General features: G+C 38.5%; 1 pseudogene; it reads right to left on the reverse strand.

Moving 5' to 3' along the window:
* Nucleotides 1-551: 551 nt before the first annotated feature.
* LOC121142097 lies at nt 552-666 on the reverse strand (annotated as a pseudogene).
* Between the last annotated feature and the right edge of the window lie 12644 nt (nt 667-13310).

The following is a 13310-nucleotide window of genomic DNA, read 5'->3' on the forward strand; positions in this document are numbered from 1 at the left end:
TTCCCACTGAGTCATCTCACAGTACCCTTTCATAAGAGTTTGTGGTGACTGAACCTTGGATATTGTAAAAGGCTCTGTTTACATTTACTGGAATAAAATAAAAATTTTCAACATCCATCTTATGTACGTGTATGTAGTGTATGTAATAGGAAGGCATACATGTTTCTGGCTTCACAAGTGTGTGAAGGTCAGAGGTTGACTTTTAGTGTCTTCCACCATCACTTTCCATGATATAAGTGTATTTCGTGAAGGTTTCTCTTCAAATATACGTTTTTACTTATCTATATAATAGTCCAAGAGAACAATCCATAGGTGTGTACCAATCACATGTTTGGTTTTGTAAGTAATGCCAAGTAGTTTTCTGGAGTGGCTATGCCAATTTGTATTCAAATAAATGATGTATGAATAACCCAGTTTCTTTGTCTGACCAGCATTTGGTGCTATCTTTTGTTTAGCTGTTCAGCTAGGCATGTGATCACATGTATGGTGGCCAGGAATTGCATTTTCATGGTGGATAATGATATTGAATTTATTTTCATGTGCCCATTTGCTGTATGTGCACCTTCATTGGTTTAATATATTGTCCTTGGATAGAGGATGTATCAAATAGTAAGCTGATAAGAACAGTTAGTGTACTTGATCATAGCTAAAAAGCTGAAAAAACATCCTACCTTGTATAATTAGGCAAGGTTTCTCACTTGAGTGCAGAGCTCTCTGACCTAGCTACCTTTGTCATGTCTCCTCCTGGGAGAACGTTGGTATTACAGTCAGGCTGAAATGCCTGTCCAGTATTTACATGGGTGCTGGGATCTAATCCCCAGCCTTCATGATTGTATAGTAGGTGCTTTACCTTCCAAGCCATCTTCTCAGCTCCATCTTAAATCTTTTTTTTTTTTTTTTTTTTTTTTTTTTTGGTTTTTCGAGACAGGGTTTGTGGCTTTGGAGACTGTCCTGGAACTCGCTCTGTAGACCAGGCTGGCCTCGAAATCTTTTAAAGGAGTAGATTACAATTGTGTTGTTATAAAACGATAAACATATTGATCAATAATGCAGAATAGAATTCTCTTCAAAATTATAAAACACAACACCTATAACATGGATAACCAAGGAAAAATAAATGTAGGAGAGGTAAGTCAGCAGCAGTTCCACCATAAATAAGCCATTTATCATTTGTATAGTAATGGCAGGCATTTGTTACTTTACAAAAACATACAAAAATAAGAAATCTTATTCGGAAGGGTAGAAAACTTCATGACTGCTAACATGTAGTTTCAGTGTATGTATGCATACATGTGTGCATTCAGCTATGTGCGTGTGTGCGTGCGTGTGTGTGTGTATTTCACTGGATTTGGCTTTGGCCAGTGTCACTCCATCTGTTTTGTATCTATGTTCACACCTGGCATTTGAAAGTAAGTTCTCTCCTCTGAACAAGCTGTTTCAGCTTTTAACTGCTGGATAACCAAGTACTTTGAAACACAGAGGCTGCAAGCAGCAATCTTTTTTATCATGCTTCCCAGGTTTGTGAGTTGAACTTTTGAGTAGCATTTCCCTGGGAAAGTTTTCAGTTCTGTGTGGTATTAACTGAGCTCAAGGAGCAGCATTCAGCTAGTGAATGGACTGGGCTGAATTCCAAGACAAATTCAAACAAATATTTCTTGGCGGGAAGGCTGGAATGCTGGGCTCATTTGGGCCCCTCATCTCCATATAGTCCCAGGGCTTTGCCACATGAAGTGCAATAGGGAAGTCTTATTCTCACATAATAACTCCAGTGTCTAAGAAACCAATGCATACCTACCTACCCTTCCTTTTAAAAGACAGTCCCAGAACTGTCATAGCACCACTACTATCACACTTTAATGGGAAATAAATAAATAAATAGCCTTGGCAATGAAAATTGTAGAGGAAAAGAAATTCATCTTTTCTTGGTAATAATCTCAAACAATTCACATCTACATCTTATCTACCATATATTATCCACTTACGGTTTTAGTTTCAGGATCAGACTACCCTGATAACATGAATTTGGATTATTTTCTATTTTTCTATCCTCAAGAAAACATTTAGAATGGTTTTACTATCCTGCTTATTAAGTTCTTGGTAGAGATTCCTTCTAAAACTCTAAGTATCTAATCTATTCTTTGTGAAGACAGTGATTTCGAGACTACTCCAGCTTTCTATTTCTCCCTCAGTTAATTCTGGCAAATCATTTTTCAACAATTCATTCATTGTGACTATATTTTCAATATATTGGCAAAAATTGTTGATTACTGTTATCTTTTTACATACTCCAATAGTTATGTCAACTTTATTATTAAAACACATAGTGTTCATTATCAGTAAAACTAAAATCTTCTGACTTTCTGAAAATTTCAGAAATTAAAATGGTTACACATTTCTACTGCATGTTTGAGTTTTTTCCTCATTTTCTGTTTCCATCTTTTCTATTCCTTTATGTCCATCTTATATTTCAATTTTTTAATTTTATGCCTTTCATGCCATCCATAACATATCCCCATTCTTTTACTTATTTATTTATTTATTTATGTTTACTTATTTATTTTGAGAAAGGGTCTCACTATGTAGCCCTGGCTGGCATTGAATTCAGAGAGATTCACCTGCCTCTGCCTCCCAAGAATTGGTATTAAAATCACATTTGACCACCCCCTGCTCTTTATACATTCTGAACACACGCTTTTGGATGATATGTTGTAAGTTCCCACTCTGTTCTTTTGAGGAATAGATGTTGTCAATTTTCAAGTACTCTCTTATATAAATATTTTCTTCTCTGTTTACGTGTATTCATATTTATAGACACTATCGTATACTATTTTCAAAGCAATCTCATATTCTATCACCTGGGATTGACATTAGGTGACATCAGGTAATGGTCAAGTGTCAGTTTTTGTCTTTATAATTATCTGTCTGACACAGAAACATTTATTGAAAGATCTTTGTTTCCACTCCTCTCTATTTCCTTCTTTACCATAAATCAAGTAGACTCATATGTAGAGTTTGTTGTCTGTGGGTGTTATCCTGTTATTTATATGTACTGATCCATTCTTGTGATAACACTATAATTACTGTAAAAATTATAAAATTATAAAAAAGCTTAATAACAGTGAGAGCAAGTTTTCTTTTGCTGAGAAAGCTGATTACTCTTGGCCCTTGACTTGTTATGTTACTATACCAACTTTCTAGTGATCTTGTCAATTTGTACTTAGAGTCAGGCTATTTCATGAAAATTATGCTCAAACTGGTAGATCATATTAAGAGAACTGACATTTAGAAAAATTAACTTGTTCAGTGTGTGAATATAGTGTCTGCTTGTCACTTAGGTCTTTCCATTTTTGTTGTTTTTCAAGAAATTGTTTTCTGAATAGTTATGAACCTCTTTGGTCAGTTTGTTATTGTTCTTTTGATTATAAATATTGCCTTATTGTTCTAACTCAGTGTTAATGTATACAGGAATATAATACATGTAATACCTACAAAAACTTGGTGAAATAATTCATGAAGTTTAAAAATTTGTTGATGACACAGATTTAAGTGCATGATTGCATTACGTTATATATGAATAACTTTTTTCTACTTAAATTCTTGTTTCCTTTTGATTTATTGTACTGGATAATATCTACTATAAAATGATGTCTTAGAGTAATGATAACTAATCTAATATCACTATATGTTATCAAATACTGTTCTGAATCTATTGAGTTGATCAGATCATTTTCATCTTTATGCTATCAATGTGAACTATAGGTTTTAAAATTTAAAACTAAGATTTCTGGAACAAATCAAACTAAATCAGTATTTTATACTTTATATATACAATATGTATTCTTTGACTGTGATGTTGTTATAACTTGTACTATCATGATCATAAGCGAGTTTTATCTGTAATTTTTATTTGTTAATATCCATTTTATAATTTTATGATGAAAACTGTACTAGCCAAACAGAGTAAGCTTGGACAGGTTCTTCCTATTTTATTCTCTGTAGCAAATTTAGCATTTTCCAAATATTTTATAAAGTTTATTACCAAATATCCTATTTCAAGTATATTTAAAACTTCTACTTCTTATGTCAGTTTTAATTTTGTTAGTTTTTCAAATGTATTGGGTACATGTGGTCTACATAAGTGTTACCTTTTTGTTTCTTATAGATATTTCTGCATTCTACATTTTTTGAGAGGGCCAGATGTAATGAGACACACCTTTAAGCCAGGCAGATCTTTATGAGTCTGAGACTAGCCTAGCCCACATAGTGAAATCTTGTGTGGTGATTGAATAAGAATGGCCCCCCATAGGTTCAATATCTGAATATTTGGCTCCTAGTTGGTGAACCATTTAGGAAGGATTAGAAGGTTACAGATGTGACCTTGTTGGAGGAGATATACCTCTGGAAGTTTCAAAGCCCAGTTTTGCTCTTTCTGCTGTGTGCTTGTAGATCAGATGCAAGCTCTTAGCTATTGCTTCAATGCCATGTCTGCCTGTGTGTTGCTCTAATTCCCACCATGATGATCATGAAGCAACTAGCTGAAACTATAAACCAGCCTCTAATTAAATGCATTCTGTGGTAAGCTGCTTTGGTCATGGTGTCTCTTCACAGTAATGTAACCATAGCTATGAAATCTTGTCTGAGGGTGGGGAGAGGGGAGGGAGGGAAGGAGGGAGGGAGGGAGGGACGGAGGGAGGGAGGGTAAAGGAAAGAAAGAAGGAAGGGAGGGAGGAGGGGAAACTAATAGGAAAAGGAATATCTTAGTTGGGGGGGGGCTAGGAGGAAGACTGGAGCATTATCAATGAAAATGTGGATTTGTTATCTAGCACTAGGCATGGGAAGAGAGCATCCTAATCCCTTTTCCATAGAATGTATAGAGAAAGAAGTAATGCATCCCAGAGAGGAATCTGATTGACAGGTAGAAGACAAGAGTCATCAAGGTATGTTTAATTTAGGTCCAAGAGTCATCAAGGTATGTTTAATTTAGGTCCTATACTACTGACCCACCCTAGTCTTTTTCAAGATCCTAGTTTAACCCAGAGATCGTGGATTGTAAATATACTATCAAGGTATGTTTAATTTAGGTCCTAGTACTACTGACCCACCTGAGCCTTTTCCAAGACCCTAGCTTAATCCAGGGATCTTGGATTGTTGATTCATTATTGATGGTTGCTATGGGTTAGTCTCCCTCTTCCTAGCATTGGATTTACAGTCACAGTAGCCCTGTGCCCTGCTCATAACTGTGCTATTACATCACAGAGTTTGTTGTATGCTTTCTTTTTAATGAATTGGATTGCTGGAAAGTTTCCTTTCTTCCTGAGAGCCTAGAGACCAAAGAAAGCCTTCCTGCTGCAGGACTTATTCACAATCCTGTCTTATGGTAGGTCCAAAACTAAAAGTCCTCATGTTCTTTTATGAAATTATTTAAAGTAACATACTTGAAATATTTAACATACAGAAGCCAAGTTTAAGATTAAAATTCTTATAGGAAAAAAAACTATTAATGAATAAAAGAACATACTTCCACTCCTGGAAATTATGTGATTTTGAAACGTTTTTCAAGATAAATAAAAACGAATCTCTCTTCTTTTTCATTATGTTCCAATAGTTTTATTGATGACTCATAAGCCTCCTATGAGCCAGTATACCATTGCATTCTCATAATGGAATGGGTAAGTAACCACAGCAGCTACTTACTTAACATGAAGTTCTGGTGAGAGACAAGGGGAAAATAGAGAGGAGAGAGAAGTTGATTTACAAAATGCTAGCCATCACAGGGCTTCTGTTCATCAGATGTGGAACCGCCTGCATACTTTACCTGCTGACTCAGAAAAGTGGAGTTTTCAGTGGGTACTGAAATGAACAGGAAGGGCAGAAACCCAGACTGACACCTATGTGATGGGAAAGTCCTGTGTATATGTCAATAAAGCACTGTTGGCCAATAGAGAAGCAAGTTAGGTGGGACTAGGAGTCGAGGAGGACTCTGGGAGGGAGAAACACAGGGAGTCTTCATGTAGCTGCCATAGGGGTAAGAAGTCCGGACCCTTTTCTCTGGTAAGATAAATACTTAGATTAACAATTATGGAGTAAATACTTAAGTCAGAGCTATCCAGTGAGAAACAAGCAATGCCAACAGCTTCATAATTAATACAGCGTCGTGTGTGTTTATTTGGGTACTGCAATACGGCAGAGCCCAGGCAACTGGCATGGAAAAAACCAAAGCGGCTGGCAAGGAAAAGTCTTCACTCAACACCTATGGAACAAACTATGGCTTTTTAACATTGAGGCAAGTCATTTTGTTTCTTTTCAAAATACATATCCAAAGAGATGGAATACATAGGAAGAGATGTGGGTGGTATCCCAGCATCCTAACAGCCTCTATCCAAATGACTTCCTTCTGACTGGTGATTCATGTTTTAACTAAGAATGTAACAGTACAACTATGTCAAAACTGTGAGTAAACTGTGCAGGGCATAGAGGTTTGAACTATAAAAACACAAGAGCTTGATCAGCAGCTTCAATAGCATTTCATCTCGCTGCCAGAATCATCTATAGCATTGACAAGTTGCACAATGGCCTTCCACAGCTTTGTTAAAATGTTAGTACCTGCCTCATTTGAGCGTGGGGCTTGGTGATATCTTATGTTCCTAAAATATTCAGGGTCTGGGAGTTCTATCAGGTTATCTCTTCTTTGCTATATTTTTCTTGTCCAGGAAGAATACTGCCCTGAAGTGTCATCCTTCAACCACGTTCCAAAATAGACCTTATGAGTTCTGAGGGAACAAGATGTCTTCATCTAATCCCTCCCTCGGGGCTCAGGAAATGCTGCAGAAGAGGGAAGAGTGTAAAAGGCAGAGGGGATGGAGGATACCACAGGGACACAACAGAGATGGCACACGTATGGATTCATAGACTGTGGCAGCATACACAAGACCTGCCTGCTCTGCACCCGTTGGGGTCCTAGAGCTGAAAGGAAAATTAGACCTATGCCCCCATCTCTAGCCTAGAAACTATCTCCAATTGATAGCCACTTACTAATGAAAAATTAACTTTCTCCAAGAGAGTCTCACTGGGGAAGCACACTACTTGAAAGGGTAGGCTACATGCCAAGCAGTATATAAGACAAAATGAACTCAACAGCATCTTTGGAGATTCTTTGGCTCTCCTTGTTAATTCAGGGCACTCTTTTTCATCTTACAGATACTTTTCATATATTATGGATTTCCAGTTTTGTGTTTTTCACAGTAGTCCTGTGTGTGCGCGTGTGTGTGTCTGCATCTATACTTTTAAATTAAAAATTTTTAATTAAATTTAAATTATACATTTCCTGAGCTTTGCCTTTGCCTCCTGTTCCTGTTTGTTTGTATTGTCCTGTTCTGATTTGCTTTGGTTTTATCCTATTGTGTTTGGTTTTTTTTTATTATTATTCCTTATATGCCAGTTTTCTAACCAGTGACAGAAAAGGTGTGGAGCCAGAGGGGAGATAGGGAAGAACTGTGAGGAAGGGAAGCCATAATCAGAATATATTGTATGAAAAAGTTCTACTTTCAATAAAGGAGGTGGAGATCATGAGTTCAAGGTTAGGACAGCTGGACAACATAGTGAGATGGTGAGATTTCCTTCTCAACACCAACAAGTGTTTTCTTTTGGGCAATGGCAGTACATGGCTGCTGTTCCAACATCTCTGGAGGTAGAATCCGGAAGTTCAGTAGTTCAAGGATAATTATATCTAACCATGTACTAGGCTCAGAGCCACCCTAGGCTGCAGAAGATCCTGCTTCAAAGGAAATGTATGAGTTTATACTGAAAGAGTTAATTTTTAGAATAATAAGAGCTTAAAAAATACAACTCATTTAGGCAATGCAGCCATTCGGCTATCTAGCCAGCTAGAATACCCTGTCATACCTGAAAACGCCAAAGGGCCTCTACATTCATAATCACCCTTGGAAGCTATTTGCTTCTTCTTAATATGTAATACAATTTTAATTTTAAAATAATATTTTAATGTGATGTTTAATAGGAATTTACTGGTCATTTAACTACCAGCAAGTACTGTGCTGTCTCAGCAAATCAAAAAAGTGCAGGAGGAGGTTTTTTTGCCACCAAGTAAAGGCAAGCATTACAGCATGCAGAGAGCTGAGGGATCACTGCGCCTTGGAAGACACAGCATAGATCAAGTGCACACGCACTGCGTGAGAAGATGCATCTGTAAACATCAAGGTGAAAAGATTTCTGCCACACTGCTAACAGAAAGGGTATAGACCTTTCTGTGTTTCTCCTAATCCACCCTAGCAAAAAATAATAGATTACACGTATTGATCTCTGACTACCATATGGAACAGGCACCGTGTCGAATTCCTTAAATATCTTATTTAGTGTTCACAAAAGCCCCAGAGGGTCAGGACTTTTAAAATTCCATTTTCTAGATAAAAGGGATTAAGAGATTGACTTGAGCTCTCGCTGCTAGAAAAGCGGCAGCAGAGTTACGGCCCTATTTGTGTAACCGGAAGAACCTCCAGCCCAGGCAGCACACTGTTCCCTGAGCAACTGAGCCAGCTGTGTGTTTGGTTCAGATGGAAACTCATCTTGGGTAAACTAAAGACAACACTCCGTCTTTTCTGGGAACTCTTACTTCCATGTGTGAGCCCACTGTCTTTATTTAAAGGCTTCCTGGCTCCTTCATTTCAGAGACAAGACAGATCTTCGTATCCTTGTCATTCTTAACATGCAATTTTCACATGTTATAAATGTTAATGTGGTTCTTGTGACACGTGCTGCACATACCCTTAATGTAGGACATCCAAAATACACATACTGGACACCAACTACAGCACACCAATAATTTGGATTTTCTGGTGAATGCATGAAGTTCAGGACACAATCCCTATTTGAAAGTTTATACTTAAGCTGCAGAGAGATGAAAAACAAACACATAAAAGGCAAATAGTTCAAGAGTTACTCTGCACACAAAAATAAAAACAAAATTTACTGCAGGATAACACTGAGGACGTGTTAGGTTGCAGTAGAGAAAAGAAATTCTGTAGTTTTGTTTGTTTGACTTGGTGTGGGTTTTAGTTTTTCAAGACAGAGTCTCTCTGTGTAGCTCTGGCTGTCCTGGAACTTGCTCTGCAGACCAACTCAGAGTTCCACCTGCCTCTGCTTCCCAAGTGCTGTAATTAAAGGTCTGTGCCACCACCTCCCAGCAATTCTGTAGCTTTTTAAAGTGTGAGATGAGCTGGTGAGATAACTCGGAAGGCAAAGGGCCTGCTGCCAAGATGGAGTCAGGGTCTGAGTTAAATCCATGAAGCACCAAGAAGTGAACTAAATCCTACAAGTCAATATCTGGCCCCTATTTGCATGCTTTGTTGTGTGTGTGTGTGTGTGTGTGTGTGTGTGTGTGTGTGTGTGTGTGTGTGTGTGTGTGAGTGTGTATAGACAGAGAGAGAGAGAGAATGCTCATACATGCATTCAAAATAATAAAATGTAAGAAAATTAAAAACAGAAGTGTGAGGATATGAGATATTATTTATTGGAGCAGACTTCTTTAGTGCAGGATCCCTCAGTGTCAATCATGGCATTATGCATTTTACATGTGACTTTCAAAATTATTCTGAAAAGTTCTACAGTTCAGATACTACCACCAAAATTCACATGTTGAGATCATAAGCCTCAGCGTGATGATATCAGAATGCAGGCCCTGTGAACGTTGTTGGGACAGGAGAATTCCGCTCATGGATTAATGATCTTATAAATTGACCAAAACAAACTCATTTCCTCATTTTATAGTGGGTGTCTCAAGAAACAGGTGCCTTTCTAAAAAGCAGAACATGGGCCCTGACAAAGCACTAAAATCTACATACAGCCTTGAGCTTGTATCACTCAGTTATGAGAAATAAACTTCTATTGTTGATATTAGGTCTGGAATATTTTCTAATAGCAGCTCCAACAAACTCAGATAAAAAGGAACAGGAGGCGTGTATGACTGCATTATATCTTTGTGTGTGTGTGCATGAGCACATGGGCATTGCATGTTTCTGTAGGAAAATGCACATATATATGGGGGATGGAACACATGGGGGTCAGAGATCCACCTTGAAAATCATACAGTTCCTTAGACACCTATTTGGTCGCTTTTGTTTTGCTTGGTTTGAGACAGGGTTTCTCATTAAGTAAGCTAAGCTGAGTAGCCAGTGAGCCTCAGCAACCGGTCTGCCCCTACTTTCTCAGCAGTGGGGTTGAAAGTGTCTATAAACATGCATAGCTTTTTCACTGGGGACTAGGGTTCAAACTTGTGTCATGGAGTTTGCATGAAAACTACTTTAATGATGATCTCCCCAGCCTGATTTTCCTTCCTTTAAAAGTTTTAATTACTTAATTAATTTATAGACAGTGTCCTGAACAGTCCTCAAACTTGAGATATTTCTGCCTGTACCTTCCAAATGTTGGAGTTATATATGTAAACCACTACATTCAATCTAAGATTACATTTCTTGGGGTGGAGGTGGGCTGTTTTTACAGAAAAACAAAGAACTTTAAAATATACAGAACATGCCACAAACTCTGTGCTGGCTGGTTTTATGTCAACTTGACACAGGGTGGTGTCTTCAGAGAAGAAGGAACTTTAACAAGAAAATGGTTTCATAAGATTAGACTGTAGGTAAACCTGTAGGGCATTGTCTTAGGGTTTCTATTGCTATGAAGAGACACCACGACCAAGGCAACTCTTATAAAGGAAAACATTTAATGAGGTGGCTTTAAGAGGTTCAGTCCACTGTCGTGATGGCAGGACACGGCGGTGTGCAGGCAGATGTGATGTTGAAAAGGGAGCTGAGTGGAAAAAGAACTACATCTTGATATCAAATGCAACAGGAAGTGGTCTGAAACACTGGGTTTGGCTTGATCATATATGAGTCCTCAAAGCATGCCCCCACGGTGACACGCTTCCTCCAACGAAGCCATGATGGGGAATGTCCTTCTGTATATATGTTTCTTGGTTGATCACTGATTGGCAAGTAGTCAGGCAGAACCAGTAGCCAAGCAGAACCAATAGCCAAGCAGGAAGAATAGGCAGGGTTACCAGACCAAGAGAAGACTGTACTTCTCATCCTGCTTGCTCTGTATCTCATGGCATCTCCTCCTGACTCTACCCATCTTCCCTTCAGCACTCTCTCTGACCTGAAATCCTGCGTAGCTACTGCCCACTGGCTTTTTTTAAAGTCAATCATGTGACATATATTCACACTGTGTAAAGGAATATTCCACACTTTGAGTTTTTAGGCAGAAGGAAAACAAAGGTGGAAAAATAAAAACGGATGCACCTCCAACAACAATTAGGGTGGACAGAAACATGGGATGGAGTTATCCATGCATCACATACCTTGTGAGAAGCACTACAGACACCACTAACATTTGAGAACCTGTGGGATGGCATTAATAGTGTCATCCCAAGTTCCCTTCCTTTCCTCCATATGAGACACGTCCATGCAGTTGCTAACTGTTGTTACACATTCTGAACACGTGTCTATCAAGTTCCTGCCAGCAATCTTCTCATTGAATTCAGGCTGTGGGCTAACGTGCCTCAGTGGCCATCAAGAAGTCAGTAAAAGAGTTTATGTAAATAGTAGCGCTGTTTCTCGTGTTCCTCAGGCAGCAAGCACTTGTGCTTCCCATCTGCCCTGTGACTCCTGGACTCCATGACCTAAAGTCTGTCAGTCAAAATAAGTAAGAAGGTGTCCCTCTCCCTACTGTGTGGAAATAATTATGGTTCAACGTTCTTGCTCTCCTTTGTTCTCGAAAAACCAACTGTTTCAGGGATCCTTAGAATGTTGGGTAAGACTTTGTCTGTTCTGTGGGCTTTTTCTGCCCATTGCGCCTGCTTTTCACAGGTGGAATTCCCAGTAAACTGAGTCTACTCCCAGCTCTGTCTCAGTGCCCCTTCCCACAGAACATGGCTGAGGCATCTGTGTTCAGGACAGATACCAACACAAAGCTTTCTCTTTGTGAGTGACTTTACCTACATTAACATATCATATACCCACCTAGATTCTCCAAACATGTCCAGGCCTACTCAGTCCCACTTTAGGCCCAAATTGAAACTTTTCTCAATGAAAATTTTCAACATAGCTCTGTGTACTAAAAGAATGACTGTTAGGCTATAATACACTCATGAAACACTCATTTAAGAATACAGGTTCAGTGCTGTGGAGGTGACCCAGCCATTTCAAGCACTTGATACTCTTGCAGAGAACCCAGGTCAAAAGCCCAGCACTCATTTGTCAGCTTATAACTGTCTATAACTTCAATTCCAGGAGATCTAGAGCCCTCTTCTGGCCACCAGAAACACCAGCCATGCAAGTGGTAGATATACATGCAAACAAAACACTCATCCACACAAAAATAAAAGTCTTATGAAGAAGAATAGAGGTTAATGTGCATAATACATTTATAGGATGGTAGAAATCTAATCTTTTCTTATAAAATGTTATTGTTTTTTAAATTTGTGTATTACTATTACTGGCGTGGGGCATGCCATGATGTATGTGAAGAGGTCAGAGGAACAACTTTTGAGAGCTAGTGTTCTCCTTCACCATGGGTTACAGAGATCATACTTGAGAGTTCAAAAATCAAGTTCAAATTCAATGATCACATTCAAAAGACATCAGGCTTTCAAGGCAAAAGCTTCTAACCACTGAACTATCTCCCTGGCTGGAAAACTAGTTTCAAACTCACATGTATCTTGTAATTTAATGTATACCTAAGATGCTTTGCTACTCATTACAGTCATGTCAAGGTTTTTATCATTTGTTTGTTTGTATGTATGTATGACTATTTGAAACAGTGTCTTATGTAGTCCAGGCTAACAAATTCAATACATAGTTAAGGATGACCTTGAACTTCTGATCCTCCTGTCTCCAGCTCCAGAGTGCTAAGATTACAAACATGTGCCACTGCACCTAAGTTAATTCAGTGCTGGGGGCTGAACCCAGTTTTGTGCATGATAGAGAAGCACTCTACCAACCGAGCTACAGTAGCCCTAGCCCTCAGATTGTTACTTTTAGCATTATTTTAAAAAGTATCTTTCACAGGGGAGGGCCTATGTCCTGCTCCAAATGATGAATCATACTTTGATGATCCCTCATGGGAGGACTCACCCTCCCTAGGGAGAGGATAGGGGGTGGGATGGGGGATTGGTGGGGTTATGGGAGAACTGGAGGGAGGGGGAACTGGGATTGGTATGTAAAATAAGATTGTTTTTAATTTAAATAAAAAGTAATTTTTTAAACAAAGAATCTTTAATTAGCTTATGGGCACAA

This window comes from Mesocricetus auratus, unplaced genomic scaffold (genome assembly GCF_017639785.1).
Source record: "Mesocricetus auratus isolate SY011 unplaced genomic scaffold, BCM_Maur_2.0 Super-Scaffold_100008, whole genome shotgun sequence".
NCBI lineage: Eukaryota > Metazoa > Chordata > Mammalia > Rodentia > Cricetidae > Mesocricetus > Mesocricetus auratus.